Here is an 11,867-nt window from a genome sequence, read left to right on the forward strand (position 1 = left end):
TAGGATTGTAAGTGACATTGAAAATCATCCAAAAGGTGCAAAAATGTCATAGTTGAAGGATTACATTGATTTTAGATTTGAGTACTCCTATTTTAGGTCTTAATGGAATGCGCTAATTGCGTATCAACATTTTCAATGGATACACTATAGTGAATAATTTAAAAAAAAATATTAATGATATTACTAATAGGGACTTCTCCATGACAAGTGCAGTGCTCTACGAACTATGCTTCTATTTTAAATATATATAATAGATAATAGATTTGTTTTTTTATTGACTTGAGTTAATCTCAAGTGCTAATTATATAACCTAAGCATAGAGCTGCAAGTCCATAAACAACTCAGAAATCACCCCAACCCACTAAGGGAACACATAATCCATTATAACATCTCACTATGATCCGACCCATTACAGGACCTGTTTGGAGTTTGGGCTGAAAAACATCAACCGAGATCGCTTATTCTATAAAATTTGGGCCAGCCCATTCTAAATAAACTGATGGATATTTATGAATATAGATCTAATCCAACTTATAATCTAAAAATTTTACCGGTTGTACTTGCCTTATATACTAATTCCATTATCTTTTCAACCAATCATCCAAATAGATCTTTAAAAAATAAAAAAAAATTAAGGGTCTAATGCGTACAATGCCGACATCTTGCACTTCCCTATATATATTTATAAAAAAAATCCCTATGAAAATTCTGGGTTTCCACACACACACACGTGACACACACAAAAAAAGCCATCTTGCACCAACCACATGCCTCAACGTATCCATTGTTCATCATTGGAGTTAAGAAAGCATGCGGAACCTTCATCCCTCGCGACCACCTATCAAACTTTGTAGCTGATCCTGAGCTAGACGTGCTCCCACGCCTCCTTGCTAGCCATCTTGGAAACTGCGAGATCTCCAACCCGTGAATGAAGAGACATCGCAACCAGTCACTGGCAAGAAAATTTGAAGCAAAACAGTGCTGAGAGCTAGAATTATAAGGGAGATGAAAGGTAGCGACCAAAAATTGAAGGGATGCCTTGTGAACGCAAACAGTCAGCTGTTAACGGCTGTAAGGTGACCTAACAAACACCTCGACCGTGGGGCCAGGAGGAGCCAAAAGAAAGTGGTCTTCGGCCAAGAGTGGGCGAGGACCAAGGAACAAGAAAATACAGCTCAGCTGGAGTTTCTCTTGAAAGATTTCTTGATATGGACCCATTTCATTTTTGCTCAAATGACATGCGTTTTCTTCTAGTAATTCGAATTGGCCCTACCACCCTGCTTGCAGGGATTAGGTCATACTTAGCAAAACAACTGTACACTTAGCACGACTTTATGCGCAAAGTACCGAGAAGAATGGCATGGTATCAGACTTTTCAGTCGAAGGACTGCATCATGAGAATTCAGGACTCTTGGCAATCAGTCAACAGAAACATAACCGTAGAAAACTCATCTAATCTCCTTGCTTGCCTTGGTGACTTTAAATCAGGACGAAGATAGAATTGTATGGAAACAGACTGCCAATGGATCCTTCACCCCTGCATCTTATTATCGATTCATTAACTCAAGGGGGATACTATGCAATTGTGCCTCTTCTATTTGGAATCTACCAGTGCTAAGAACTAAACGAGTTCTAAGGGTAAAATGCTTTCTCTGGCTCTGCTGGAAAAAACAGCTCAATGCAAGAGCCAACATTTGAAGAAAGCTTAGGAAAAATATTGGAGGATATGTTTTATGTCAACATTCCATAGAATCGATAGATCATTTATTCTCAGATTGCAGCTTCTTTGCTATAATTTGGAGAACAATTTATCAATTGGCAGATATATTTCATACTTCATGCACTTTGGTAGGACCAAGTTTGAAATGGAGGAAGAAGAACTTTTCTAAAGCTGCACAGCTAGTGATTCTGATGCTTATAGCTGCCATTATTTGGTCTGTTGGAGAGAAAGAAATAACAGAATCTTCTTGAATAGGTACACACCTCTTCCAGCTCAGTTGCTGCTCAAAGTCTTCAGCTATTCTCCTTATGGTCTTGTTGGGATATACTGACCCATCCCTGATGCCGACCCATCGACGCCGACTCACCGACGGGTCACGATACCGACCCATCCTCGACGCCGACTCACCGACGGGTCCCGAGCTGACCCATCCTCGAGGATAGACCGACCGACCTTGCCCGTCTGACGACGAGCAACATCAACGGTAGCTACCGATCACGTCCGATCGGAGCGTGTCGGCCTAACAGGCCAACACTGCCTCCGATCACCTGAAAGTCGATCTCGTATCACCGACTCCCTGTCGGTTTGGACAACCGACGTCCAACCTCTACAGGGCCTTCTAGGCGCCGAACGGGCGGCATGGGCTGTAGTCCTATCAAGGACATGCCGTGCAACCGCCAGGGGGCATTGCCAGGAACCTGGGGCGCCGTCCTGCCAAGAACACGAATTAATTCCTAGGACCTGTCAGCTCATCAACGATATGACGACCCCCGGTGATTTGACAACTCTTCAGTTGTCTACATCACCGACGGCGGGACCATACCACCTCCTACTATAAAATGAGGTAAGGCAGCAACTTGAGGGGGGTTCCTTTCTCTCTCTCGCCCTCTCCATCGCTGATTCCCCTGATTTCTCTCTACTGTTGCCTAGTCTCCTCTCTGACTTGACCGTCGGAGGGTCCCTGCCGGAGGCATCTCCGGTCAGTGTGGACTTTCCTTTGTAGGCGCTCGCTCCCGGCGACCAGGCGACGAGGGGATCGGCCGCAACAGGTTTTGGCGCGCCAGGTAGGGGGGAAGCCCGGGGGCACACGACCTCCACAGAGTTCGAAGAACCTTTCCGAGATGACAAGGACCAGGGCTCAGTGGTCGAGAGCCACCGGATCGGCGAGACACTCTTCCCGTCGGGGAGAGGCCTCTCCACCACTCCCCGCTGCAGAGCCTAGCTCTCCCCATCCCGTGGTGACCATGGAGGCGCAGATCGCAGCGATCGTGCGGCAGATGACCGTATTGACGGATGCGGTCAAAAGCCTTCAACCCACTCGGTTGCCGCGCTCGCCGGCGGAGCAACCGGCGGCGCGTCCGATGCCCTCTAGGAGCAGCCGTCGATGCCCACGTCGGTCTCCGTCTCCTCCTCGGGAGCAACTGTCGCAGCACTCCCACCGAGAGGAGAAGAGGCAGCTGCGGCTTGATACCCATCGGTCTCGACGGCCGTCTCCCTCCCAGCTGGAACAAGCAAGGAAGGAGAAGCGGCCGCGAACACCGTCCGCCTCCCTCTCGGATTCAACGGGGGACTCCACCCCCGGGGTCTCTCAGCACCGACGGGTCGACGACTACGAACGCAGGTTTGAAGAAATCGACCGTCGGCTTGCCCAGCTGCAGGTGGACGGACAGAAGTCCTCGAACGACGTCGACTTCCAGACCGCCCAACCTTTTTTCTGACTCATCCTTGACGAGCCGATTCCTAGTCGGTTCAAGATGCCCCATGTGGAGCCCTATGACGGCTCCACCGACCCAGTAGACCACCTGGGGAGCTACAAGGCTCTCATGATGATCCAGGGGGCGATCGATGCCCTTCTTTGCATCGGCTTCCCTGCCACGCTTCGCAAAGCCACCAGGGCCTGGTATTCTGGTCTTCGCCCAGGAAGTATTCACTCCTTTGGGCAGCTGGAGCACTCTTTCGTGATCCATTTCAGCACCAGTCGGAAGTCATCATGAACCTCAGACAGTCTTTTCTCCCTCAGACAGGGAGAAAACGAGACGCTCCGACACTTCGTGGCGCGATTTAACGCAGCCACACTTGAGGTTCGGGATCTCAACGAGGATATGGCTATCTCGGCCATGAAGCGGGGGCTGAGGGCATCCCGATTTACCTATTCTTTGGACAAGACCCTCCCCCGGACATACGCTGAACTGCTGGAGCGCGCGTACAAGTACATTCGTGCGGACAAAGGAGCTTCCGATCGGCGCCAGACTGAGGCCAAGGGCCCAAAGGAGAAGCGAAGGAAGGGTCGGGACCCTGCCGAGCCTAGCAGGCCCCCGACCGACAAACAGGTCTCACCCCAGCGACGGAACCAGAGGTCGCCTCGACGGTGGAGTCCGAGGCCGATGCGTCCCAGGTATGACTCCTATACCCCTCTCTCTGCTCCTCGTGTGCAGATTTTGATGGAGATTGAAGGGGAGCAATATCTGCGACGGCCTCCGCCTTTGAAGGCAAAGGGCCTCGATCGGCGAAAGTACTGCCGATTCCATCGGGGCCATGGCCACAACACTGAGCAGTGCATCCAACTCAAAGATGAGATCGAGGCCCTCATACGTTGAGGGTATCTCGATAAATTTCGGAGGGACCCACCGACTCGACCCGTCACCGACCGACGACCCCAACCGACTGAAGAAGCAACGACTAACCAGCTTACGGCTAGGGTCATCAACATGATCTCCAAACGACTGGGCCCGGGGACGACTGCTGGAGGGGAGCCGACGAAGAAGCTGCGCCAAGACAATGTAATTACTTTTGCAGATGAAGATGTTCGGGGCATCCAAACCCCCCATGACGACGCTGTTGTTGTCTCGGCAACAATAGCAAATTATGATGTAAGAAGGATCTTTGTAGATAATGGAAGTTCGACGAATGTTTTGTTTTACTCGACCTTCTCCCGAATGCGACTGTCAGCTGACCGGCTCAAGAGAGTCTCTACGCCCCTGATAGGCTTTGCTGGAGATGCGATCACGGTGGAAGGGAAAGTTACTTTGTCCGTGACAGCTGGAACCGAACCACGACAAAGCACAGTCCGCTTGACCTTTGCGGTCGTCCAAGTGCCTTCGGCCTACAACGCCATACTTGGAAGATCTGGACTAAACGCCCTCAGGGCGATAGTCTCGACCTATCATTTGCTGGTCCGGTTCCTGACTAAAAATAGGGTCGGAGAGATGCACGGGGATCAACAGCTCGCTCGGTGATGCTTTCAGATCTCTGCTCAAAGCGACAAATCGAAGGGCTCCCTGACGGTCGACAAGTTGGACCAACGGAAAGAGGAAGAATGGGGTGAACCGGCCGAACAGCTTGTTCCCATCCCGATAACGGAGAATTTCGAACGAGTGGTCTGGGTCGGGTCTCGATTATCCGACCCCGAGCGACGGCAACTAGCGGAGCTGCTGAAGGCCAATACCGACGTATTCGCTTGGTCGACGGCCGATATGTCGGGCATTTCTCCGGAGATGATGACACACCGACTCAACATCAACCCAGCAATGAGGCCGGTGAGGCAGAAGAAGTGGTCTTTTGCTCCTGAAAGACAGAAGGCCATTGACGAGGAAGTAGATAAACTACTCGAGGCGGGCTTCGTTAGAGAAACTACCTACCCGGATTGGCTCGCCAATGTCGTTATGGTGAAGAAAGCCAACAGGAACTGGAGGATCTGCATCGACTACACCGACTTGAATCGGACCTGTCCGAAGGACAGCTTTTCACTTTCGAAGATCGACCAGCTGGTAGATGCGACGTCCGATTATCGACTGCTCAGCTTCATGGATGCCTTCGCCGGATACAATCAGTTCCGGATGGCGTCCGAGGATGAGGAGCATATGACTTTCGTGACCACCAAGGGCCTTTACTGTTACAGAGTAATGCCCTTCGGTCTGAAGAACGCCGGGGCTACTTACCAGCGACTTGTCTATAAGGTCTTCAAAGATCAAATCGGGTGCAACATGGAGGTGTACGTGGACGACATGCTAGTGAATAGTGCGCAAACTTCGGATCACGTGCAAGATCTTGAAAAAACCTTTCACACTCTACGACGACATCGGATGAAGCTGAACCCGACTATGTGCGCCTTCGGAGTGACCTCGGGGAAGTTCCTCGGGTTCCTCATTTCGCAACAAGAAATCGAGGCCAACCCCGAAAAGATTAAGGCAATCATCGACATGCGACATCCGGACATCAAAAAGGAGGTGCAGCAACTCAACGGAAGGATCATCGCGCTTAGCTGATTCATTTCTCGATCGACTGAGAGACGCCTCCCGTTCTTCAAAACCCTGAGACAAGCAAAGTACTTCTCTAGGCCGGACGAGTGCCGACGGGCCTTCGAAGAACTGAAGAAATATTTGACTTCTCCACCCCTACTTGTAAGGCCGGAGGTCGGGGAGGTACTGTATCTTTACTTGGCTACCTCCCCAGAGGCAGTTAGCTCGATGCTCGTCCGAGAGAACGAGAACCGAGTTCACCAACCAATATATTACGTCAGCAAAGTGCTTCACGAAGTCGAAAATCAGTACTCGAAGGCAGAAAAAATAATATTTGCTCTGGTCATTTCAGCACAGCGACTCCGTCCATACTTCCAGGCGCACACTATCATGGTTCTCACCGACCAACCCCTGAGAGCGATCCTGCACCGCCCTGACACATCAGGACGGTTGGCGAAATGGGCTGTGAGACTAAACGAGTTCGACATTCAATATCGGTCGCGACCTGCTCTGAAAGCCCAGGTCCTGGCCGACTTTATCGTGGAATGCCCGACGACCGACCGACCGTCGGAAGAGGGGAGCCCCGAAGAGGTTGGGACCTCCGAATGTGACCCCAATTTAACCTAGGTGTTGCACATCGATGGAGCTTCCAACGCTCGAGGGACCGGGGCCGGGTTTCTGATCACCAACTCGGAGGGAGTGGTTACCGAGCATGCCCTCCGATTCGACTTCAAGGCCTCCAATAATCAAGCCGAATATGAGGTGCTCATCGCGGGCTTGGGGTTGGCGCGGGAGCTCAGGGTCGACAGCCTCAAAGTCTTCTCCGACTCTCAACTGATCGTTGGACAGGTCAAAGGCGAATTCAAAGCACGGGATTCGACCATGGCCAAATATCACTAGAAAGTAAAGGATCTCGTAGCGCCCTTCAAGTATTTCGAGATTTTTCATATTTTCAGGGTAGAAAATGCTCGGACCGACGCACTCTCCAGGCTCGCGACATCCGACTACGGCATTTTGGGCCGGACGTTCATAGAGAGTCTTGAGCAACCGAGCATCGACAAGATTGAAGAGGTGCTACAATTGGCGACAGAGCCGAACTGGATGGATCCGATCATTCAGTACCTGACCGATGGAACTGGCCCCGAAGATCCCGCGGAAGCCAAACGACTCCAATGGACGGCTTCCCAATATGTGATGGTAGACGGCCGACTCTATAAAAGGTCGTTCTCCTTTCCCTTGCTGAAGTGCCTGGGGCCGACCAACGCGGACTATGCCCTCAGAGAAGTGCATGAAGGGATCTGCGGTAATCACTTGGGGGGCAAGTCCTTGGCCTACAAAGTCCTGCGACAAGGTTACTACTGGCCCACCATGAAGAAGGGCGCGGCTAAGTTGGTCCGGAGGTGCGAACCATGCCAAAGGTATGCCAACATACAACATCGACCCGCCAGCCAGCTGACTCCCATCGTCGCCCCGTGGCCCTTCGCCCAGTGGAGAATCGACATACTCGGCCCTTTCCCTCCGACGTCCGATCAACGAAAGTTCATAGTCATCGCGATCAACTACTTCACTAAGTGGGTGGAAGCCGAGCTTTTGGTGCAAATCACTGAGCGGAAGATGGAAGACTTCATTCAGAAGTCCATCATCTTCAGGTTCGGATTGCCGAACACCATTATCACCGACTGACCTTGGTCGGGCACCCACAGTCCAACGGAGAAGTCGAGGTGACCAACCAGACCATTCTGCATGGACTTAAAACCCGACTGAATGAAGTCAAAGGCCTCTGGGTCGAGGACTTGAACTCCGTCTGTTGCCCAGCTATGCAACCCAAGAGGGGGGGGTGAATTGGATTTCTAAACATTTTAGGCTTAATTAATTGCTTATGATGAATGAGAACAAAGACTTTAAATTAAGATTAATTTTCTAAAGCAAGAATGCAAGGATATAATAAAGAAATAAAGAAAAACAATAAAGCACACCACAAACACAAGGATTTATAGTGGTTCGGTGCCAACCTTGCACCTACATCCACTCCCCAAGCTCCTACTTGGGAATTTCAATCCACTATACTTGTATTCAACCCGAATACAAACGTCGGAAACTCCGACACTAGCTATCCCAAGCTAGTCTACTTATTTTTCGGGTACAAGTCAACCCAAAACACTCCGATTTCAGGTTCGGATCAACCTTCCCTTGTTTTGGAAATCCTCCAAAAATAAGAACAAATACTCACAAAGAGTAAAATAGCTTAGAGCACAAATTAATACAATAACAGCTCCTTAAATGAGCGAATATAACAATAAAAATACTTTACTCAAATGAAGAATCCCTTTTTAGATTTTCTCAAGGTGGATGAACGCTTGAATGAATACTTGAGAAGGGAATGATCTTTGATTGAAGACTTCTTGAAGGCTTTGAAGGATCTCTAGATCAAGGTTGAAACAATAGGCGTGAAAAATCCTCTCTTTGAATGCTCTTGAATCTCTTTCACAATCTCTCGTGTGGATTTTGGATCCTCTTTTCTTTTTCTCTCGAATATCTCGTTGATCACTTCGTGTATATTTTGGATCTTCTCTTTTGTATTTGATCTCTCGTTTGATCTACAGTTTCTTTCACCATTTGAAACCTTTTATAACCTTAAGAAGCAAGAGAAAACATATTAGGCAGAAAAAGAGCCGTTAGAGTATTTTTAGGAAGCATAAAAGGCAATTAAAATGGGCAAAAAATTAGCCGTTGCAGACATTTTCCATCGCAGGGGTCGACTCATGAGTCGACTCATGCTTCAGGAGTCGACTCATGAGTCGACTTCTGTTGCAAAGATCAGAAACTTGGATTTCTGGATTTTTTGGCCCAAATCAGCAGAGGTCGACTCATGAGTCGACTCATGCCTTGTGGGTCGACTTATGAGTCGACTCACAGGTTGTGCCAAGCCAAAAATCCAGCGTGCCATGGAAATTTTTTGAGTGCCAATCAGCTCATAGTGCCATGAGTTGACTCATGAGTCGACTCATGCACTTCAAACCTTCATAACTTCAAAAATATAAGTCCAAAAACAATGAAATTTTCACCAATAGATTACAAATCATTTATTCTACCAAATGATACTATCAAATCAGGATTTTAGTAAAATTATGATTTTGCCCTTGAAGAGCATAAGGACTTTTTCAATTTAAAATTATTTGTATCCCTTCAATCTGCTTTGTAATCATCAAAATTAATCTAGGTGCAACAATCTCCCCCTTTTTGATGATGACAAAACATTTGAACAAAAGCATTTATGTGAAACACTAATTTCAAAAAAATGCATTATAGGTGTATATGCTTGAAAAAAAATGATTCTTTTGGCATGTGATATAAATGGTCATATGCAAAAATAGTTTGTCCATTTTCATAAAGATTTGAAAAGAGTATTAGATCATTTTGAGTTTAAGATATATCAGAGCAAGAGAAAAATAAGTTTTGCAATATATCAGAGCAAGAAAAATAATTTTTACCATGTTATCAGAAAAGATTTTACAATGTATCAGAGAAAATTTCACAATATATTAGAGCAAATTTTATAATGTATCAGAGAAAATTTCACATTGTATCAGAGCAAATTTTATAATGTATCAGAGAAAATTTCACATTGTATCAGAGCAAATTTTATAATGTATCGGAACAAGTTAAAAAAAAATTTTAGGATGTATCAGAGTAAGGTAAATTTCTTAAGATGTATCAAGGTAAATAAAATTTCAAAAGATATATCAGAGCAAGTTGGAATTTTGAAGTATATCAGAGCATATTTAAAATTTTTAAAGCAAATCAGAGCATATGTAAAGAAGTAATTTAAAAGTTACTTATTTGCATTGTACTTAGCATTGTATTTTTGATATTGTTCTTTAAATTTTCAATTCATTCATTAATTTCTCATAATTTGTAGTTTTGATTGCTTTTTCTTTAATTGCTCATAATTTATGATTTTGCTTTTGATGGATGGCTTTTTGTTTAATTTCTGTCTGATACCAAATTTCTCAAATTTTTGTTTAATTTTTTCAATTTTTGTTTAATTTCTCTCCCTTTTTGACATCATCAAACATGGTTAACTCTTCCTTTTTCTGAAACATTCTTTAATTTCTCCCCCTTTAGAGTTTATCACAGATATTTGCTCCCCCTTAATATAGCAATTATCAACAGCAAACAACAATAAAGAGAAGACAATATTTCAACAAGGAGAATATATATAACCAAAATATGATCGATATCATTACAAAAGGTAGAAATATAAGTAAAAAATGATTCCATTAAAACCATAATTGTTTCAATACATAGTTCATATTATAAAAGTCAACCAGCTAATTGTCAATACATGGCCCCAAAATACAGATCCTAGAACAAGACACTAACACCTAGGATCTAGTAATGATCATGAGAAGTCAAGGATCGGAGTCATCAGATATGAGATGAGAAGCTGATGGATCAGAAGTGCATCCTCTACCCCGTCTGCCTCTGGCACGAGCAGGAGAGCGAGATGAACTGGGAGGCTGAGTACGCTGAGATGCTAAGGACTGAACAGAAAGGGTGAGTCTGATGGAATCAAGTACGTTCAGTGCTCTGGAAACAGACTGTAGTAGAGCAGTGAACTGAGTGGTAGCATGCTCACTCGATCCTCGGATCTCTTTCCTCAGTAATTCATATCCACCTTCTAGTGCTCCTCTGAGCCTGCCAGCCTCTGCAGTGAGGTCTGTGACCTCAATAGTTGACTCCTGTGGCTTGGGATGGGCCAAAGCAAGGACTTGCCCCTGCAAGTCTAGAACTCTGCCAGTCAGTCTCCAGACTGTGTCCTCAAGCTGCTGGATCCGGATGGACTGATCTGATATCATCTGAAACACAGTGGAGATGTGGGGAGTAATGGTCTGATCAGAAGAGGTGGCTCCTGATGCAAAAGAAGTACTACTCCACTGGCTAGACAGCAAAGAAGCCACACGCTGTGATATATGCTCGATCTGATCGTCAGCCAGTCTGAACTCTGAATGAGGTGCTCTGCTCTCTGGCTGATACACTGGTGTGGACATCCTAGTAAACTCTGAAGGGCCAGCCTCTGTATTAGGAATGAACTGGATATTTGGTGATGCTGCCCTGAAGTCATGGACAGGAGATGATGGACCTTCTTCTTCTACTCTGCCTTCAGTTCTGTCTTCAGCTCTATCTTCAGTTCTCTCCTCAGATCCCTTGATCCAACCACCATCAGTCTTTGTAAATCCCATTCGGTGCAGGGTGTGTTGGTTGAAAGCGTCCACATGAGAGAGCTTAGTAGCAGCCTCCCCTTCACAGCTAATTCCAAACCTCCTAAATACTCTAGTAAGGGCCATACCATAAGGCAAGTGTGCCTTGGATCTGTTCAAAGTTTCTCTCATGGCCTCTATCATAAGTGCAGGGAGGTTTAGGGGGGTCTGAGTGATGACATGAAACATGATACATACATCTCTGCTGGAAAGTAAGTCATGCCTACCACTCCTAGGAAAGAAGAGCTTTGTTACCATCTGATGCAGGACCCTCATCTCAATGGACAAAATCTTTGCTTCCAATTTGTTTAAACTCCCTGAATAAGTTTCTCCTAAAATAATTATGATCCCCTCTTCTTTTACTAGGAGTTCCATATAAGAGTAACCTTCACTAGGCAACTGAAGTATTTCTCCCAATATCCTAGAATCCAAGCAGATATCAATTCCCTTGACTGTTGAAGTCACTGACCCATTTCCATAATGTAGGTTCTGGTAGAATTCTCTAACTAGGTCAACATAGGTGACTTCCTTAAGGGAGCAGTAGAGTTTTCATCCTTGGTTTTTAATTTTACTTGCAAAAGTAAAACCTTCTTTCTCAAAGAACCGAAAATCTATTTTCTTCCCGGTTTCGACTTTTCTATCAGAAAG

The sequence above is a fragment of the Elaeis guineensis genome, chromosome 2 (genome assembly GCF_000442705.2).
Source record: "Elaeis guineensis isolate ETL-2024a chromosome 2, EG11, whole genome shotgun sequence".
Lineage (NCBI taxonomy): Eukaryota > Viridiplantae > Streptophyta > Magnoliopsida > Arecales > Arecaceae > Elaeis > Elaeis guineensis.